This window comes from Capsicum annuum, unplaced genomic scaffold (genome assembly GCF_002878395.1).
Source record: "Capsicum annuum cultivar UCD-10X-F1 unplaced genomic scaffold, UCD10Xv1.1 ctg80468, whole genome shotgun sequence".
NCBI classification, from domain to species: Eukaryota; Viridiplantae; Streptophyta; class Magnoliopsida; order Solanales; family Solanaceae; genus Capsicum; species Capsicum annuum.
In genome coordinates, this window is record NW_025891114.1 from 283 (window position 1) to 5,735 (window position 5,453).

Sequence of the window (5,453 nt, forward strand, 5' to 3'; positions counted from 1 at the left end):
AGGTGATCTCGCTGATTAACATGAGAAATTCAATACAGTGATGTCATCCAGCTTTGGGGATTTTCTCCTTCTCTTACAAATTTTAGGCATGATAATTTATGTTCCTCACTCTATTTATTTTTTTTTCTTGACAGATTGTTGTCATTATCAAACCTGCATCGTTAATTGAACGATATTTTATGTTCCTCACTCTATTTAGTTTTTTTTTCTCCACAGATTGCAGTAATTATCAAACCTGTGTCGTTCCCTGTGAAGAGCATACTCTGACTGTTTAGTGGTAATATCGCTGATTAATATGAGAAATTCAGTACAGTGATGTTATCCAGCTTTGGGGATTTTCTCCTTCTCTTCCAAATTTTAGGCATGATATTTTATGTTCCTCACTCTATTTAGTTTTTTTCTCCACAAATTATTGTCATTATCAAACCGGCGTCATTCCCTGTGAAGAGATGTGCTTTGTACTCTAACTATTTAGAGGTAATCTCGCTGATTAACATGAGAGATTCTATACAGTGATGTCATCCAGCTTTGAGGATTTTCTCCCTTTCTTCAAAATTTTAGGAATGATATTTTATGTTCTTTACTCTGTTTAGTTTTATTTTCTCCACAGATTGCTGTCGTTATCAATTTTGCTTTTTACTTTAATTCACAAATTCAGGTAACATCTGCACTTTACACTCTATTATTCGACTGTTGTATATGCACAGTTTACTGGCATATTACATGTATGCCTGCTACTGCTCCTCAAGCAACCATCCTGCCTTTCAAAAAAAAGGACCACTGTGTGTGTTGATTGTATTTTGCCTGCAGATTGCTGGTAGTTTCAACTTTAATAGGTGAAAACTTACAAATTCTTTTCAGGGGATGCAGTGTATATAGCAAAATCAAACTCCCCCAAAACGGATTTGTAAGTTTTCACCAATTTTGTTCCTGTAGGAGCACAATTCGTCTATGTTCACTCACCGATGTTTTTTCAATTCCGCTTCTTGTGATTTATCTTTTTCTTTTTAAAAAGAAAAACTAACATCATATTGACCTAATTAATGCCTAACATGTACACACAAAGAGTTGCTACTGTTTTATTCGTTATACACACCTCCTGTACTTTTGGTCTCCTCTCGAATTTCACCAATCACATTTTACTTTGTCTGTGTATTTGTAGTAGTAGATTTTGATTAGTTTTATGTTTCTTCTTTCTTTGTTCATCACTCTATCTTGTGTTGCTCGGACTCTTTAAAAAATCGATTGGTGCGTGTTGGATTCTTCAAAAGTTTGTATTTTTTGGAGAATCCAATACGGGTGTGATATCAAATGTGAAGAATCCGCGCAACTTAGAATCTTTCTATATTTTAGTTTCATGTTCTATTTATATATATATGCTGGTCTGTTGTCCGATTTTGTACTAAATAGGTTTAATTGTTTTATCGAGTGTTCCAGATAGGTTGTTAATGCTATAGATAGCGGTCCAAATATATAGTTTGCCACAATATGATAGAGTTATACCACATTCACAAATCATAAGTTATTAATAGGACTTGACATTATCATGGTGGTTTGAATGCAGATAAGGAAAAGTTGTAACAAACAAAGAAACGAAAGTTCGCAATAGATGAGGATGATTAAGAGTCATCGTACTAAGAATCCAAAAGAATACCCCTTCGCTATTGTATATGTGTCATTTTTTAAATGAGATTCTTTTCTATTCTAGCCTATTTTTTCTGTTGAGTTTTACCTACTGTGTTTCTTTTATCTTATTTTCAATGCACTTATTAAAGATAACCAAAATTGACAAACTCTTAATTGCAAAGTAGATTAGTTGACTCTACAATCAAAAAAGAACAATGAAAATTTATTTTCATGACCTTGCTCTAACGACATTACTTCTCGAAAATTAGAAATTGGAATTTATGTATTATAGTGAAAATAAGGTGAATGGGTTGCAATAATCGTAACCAGTAACAACTACAGTGTTTTGTTGGGAGATAATATTTTTTGTACATCTTCTATACCATGTTAGTCTTTTTTGGCAGATTACCATCATTACCGGTGTTGCTTCCCATGCAATTCACTGTAAACGAGTTGTTTGTTTTCACCTTCTTAAACTCTTGTTAGCATCTAATATGTATCTATTGACACAACTATATTAGAGCCGACTAAGATACCCACCCCTAAACGTCCTAATATTCTTTTGTTCAACCATTGAACTAATTATGAACTTTCAAAATGAATTTCTTTCCATTACTTCTCAAATACATAATTTGTTTTCAACTTCTCTATGTCAGCCTTTTTTTTAACTGGCAGATTACTGTCAAGTTTCAATACTACTTTCTATTAAATCCTTAGCAAAGAGTCGTCTTCTCTAACTCTGACAATCTGGTTACTCCCGTACGTATGCCGTGTTACTCCTCCTTAATCATATTGGCTTTCGAATATGAACATCTTTACACTACATCAATCTTTTTCTTTCAGCTCATATTATTATCATCGTAAGTGTTGTTTCTCTTTCAATTCACAATTTCTGTCTACATAATTTTTCTTCCCTATGTACGAGTCAGATGTTTAGGTTATTGAATCTACCAGTGTCAACCATCTCTGGCTAAAAAGAAATTGTAAGTTGTAGACACTTCCATTCAACTTCTAACGTTTTAGACCTTCATTGACAACCATATGTTTAAGTTTGTATGCCTTGTTCATCTATTATACATTTAAAGTTGGGTGAAGAAAAGGTATGTTGTAGCCATTTCCTTGCATCTGCACTGTATAAAAATACCATGCTTAAGTGAATTTTGTTTTTACTATAAAAAGATTGATTTTTGTACCTGGTTTTGGATGCCACCCGATTGAAGAGTATCTATCATACTTTATGCTTTTGTGCATCTGTTATACTCTACAAGCTGCCAGCGATAACCCATAACAATTTCAGAAAATGAAAGTTGCAGTCACTTTCCATTCATCTGTGCTACTTCTAGCATTAATCAAGTCTATGTGCAATCATCTGTTATAGTTTGAACGTCATGTCCATCTGTTATACTTGATAAGTTGAAAAGGACAGCTGCCTAAGGCCAAAAAAGGACTGCAACTTGTTGCTAATTCCCATTCATTAGTCCCGCTTCTAATGTTATTCCCCTATGTCCTTCTTCCAAATCTGCAAATGATATGTTCCTCTGGTAAAAATGAATTGTCACTAGAATTCACTTCCGATACCACACACATAGCCACCATTTATTCTATCCGTCATAATCTACCGATATTCGTCTTTACTCAAATGGTAATAAACGAACCACCCCACACTGAAAACTAGACCTGGTGGTACAGAGAACCTTAACAACAACTCTCTTCCCCCCACCCAAAATTCAGAAAATAATTACAATGCCAAGACACTTTTAGATTAGTGTGTGCGTTTCAACTATTTGATAACATATTAGTTTAGCAATACAATAGAATAAGACAATTTGAAATGGAATGGATATTATCACTTAAAGTATGCCATAATTATCAACATTTTCTGGATTCATTGTATAATACAATTGTTCATGAGTTACATATGCTCAATCTCAACTCAAGTTAGTTGAGAACAAACCATTACAACTCAATGCCCGATTATATTACAATAACTACGGTACTATATGCAGTTATGCTACAAAGACATGAATTTTCAACTCAACAAGATAATGTAATTTCCTTCGGACACAATGTATGCTTCACATTTACTTACTGCATTTTGACTTTCACATTCCTTAACCATCATAATTTATCACTACCAGGATTCCTCTGATGGATAAAATTTATATAAACTATACACATCCAATTCCCAGGAGTAAGTGTCAACATGCATATTTTTGTAAAGTTTAAGCTTTTTACGAGTTTGTGGTATCACTCTTACTTTTGCAATTTTGTTTTGGTGAAACACTCATTAAAGTACCTGTAGTGCCCAAAGATTAGATGTACCCAGACGTCTCCCAAATGTGGATTCAATAACTGCAAGAACATAAGAACAACTGAGAATATAAATTTCTACTAGAACTTCACTTGATCCATTATACAAAGATTTAATATGAATACATTGGTTTCTGTATAAATATTATTTTATCACATGCATGGCATTTGAATTCAAATTTACAATACAAATAGAATTACATGTTTTACCCACATTAAAGATGTGCCAATTTAACCTTTAAAATCAATTATGTTGACAAACAATTATAGTATGGTAATTAATGTTATTTACACTAAAGTTGATTTAACTTCCTTTATCCATTTATAATCATGAAAATAATTAGAACTCCTACAGAGGTCCTTGTTGGTGTGCATTGTGCAACAAAACAATATATTTCTTGCATAGAGTACTATTGATACACACTACAAAAATTCGAACATGAGAAATCAACGGTATAACTAACATGGGTTACATATTGACTACTTAATTCAATTGAAAATGATTCATTTAGATATTCCAAATAATAATAAATTACAATACATTGATTTTTGGCGAGGAAAGCTCCATAAACTGAAAGTGTAATTAAACTTTGAGAAAAATACATAAATACCCCCTGATCTTGTCCAAATTTTGCAAAAAGACACCTAAACTTTAACTTCGACCTATTACCCCACGATTCTTTTTATTTCATTGCAAATACACCATTTTTCGCCGAATCTCAGTCATAACAAAGAGAGTGAATGCACGCACCAATAAGGTGCTGCCACGTGTTAAATATATTTAATATCATATTTTATTTATTTTTTTAATAAATTTTTCCTTTTTATTTAATTTATCATCCCACCCTACCCCCTTTTCCCCCACATTACCCCATCCAGCAACCTCCCCCTACTGTGTCCAGTTCCCTCCATTAAAATAGAGCTTAAAGCTCCTGTACAATCTCCATTTTATGGAGCTTTAAGCTCCATTTTTATTTTATTTATGATCCCATCCCACCCCGTCCAACATCTCCCTCCCCCATTCCCGTCCAGTTTTCTTCATTAAAATTGAGCTTAAAACTGTTGTGCAATCTCCATTTTAATGGAGCTTTAAGCTCCATTTTTATTTTATTTATGACCCCACCCCTTCCCCCACCCTCACCTCCACTCCATCCAACATCTCCCTCCTCATCCCCGTCCAGTTACCTTCATTAAAATGGAGATTGTGCATCAACTTTCCTTTTTAAAACTATGGTGATGATGACGTTGTTGTTGTTGCTTTAATTGATGTTGCTGCTGTAATTGATGTTGTTGTTGTTGTAATTAATGATGATGTTATTGTAATTGATGTTATTGTTGAGTTATGGTAATAAAGAAGAAGTTGGGGAAGAAGACAATGATAGGAAGGAGGGTTGCGGGGTGGGTGGTGGGTGTGGGGGGTGGGGTGGTGTATGAAATAATTTTAAAAAATAAATAAATATTGATTTTTAAAAAAAAAATAAATCAATTATATATCAAAATTTTTACCCGTGGCAGCT

General features: G+C 33.4%; 1 long non-coding RNA gene across 1 annotated transcript; it reads left to right on the forward strand.

Moving 5' to 3' along the window:
• Nucleotides 1-218: 218 nt before the first annotated feature.
• On the forward strand, nt 219-1,793 carry LOC124895181. Its single transcript, XR_007051557.1, has 2 exons — nt 219-477; nt 611-1,793. It is a non-coding gene; the product is annotated as an uncharacterized LOC124895181 (long non-coding RNA).
• Nucleotides 1,794-5,453: the final 3,660 nt, after the last annotated feature.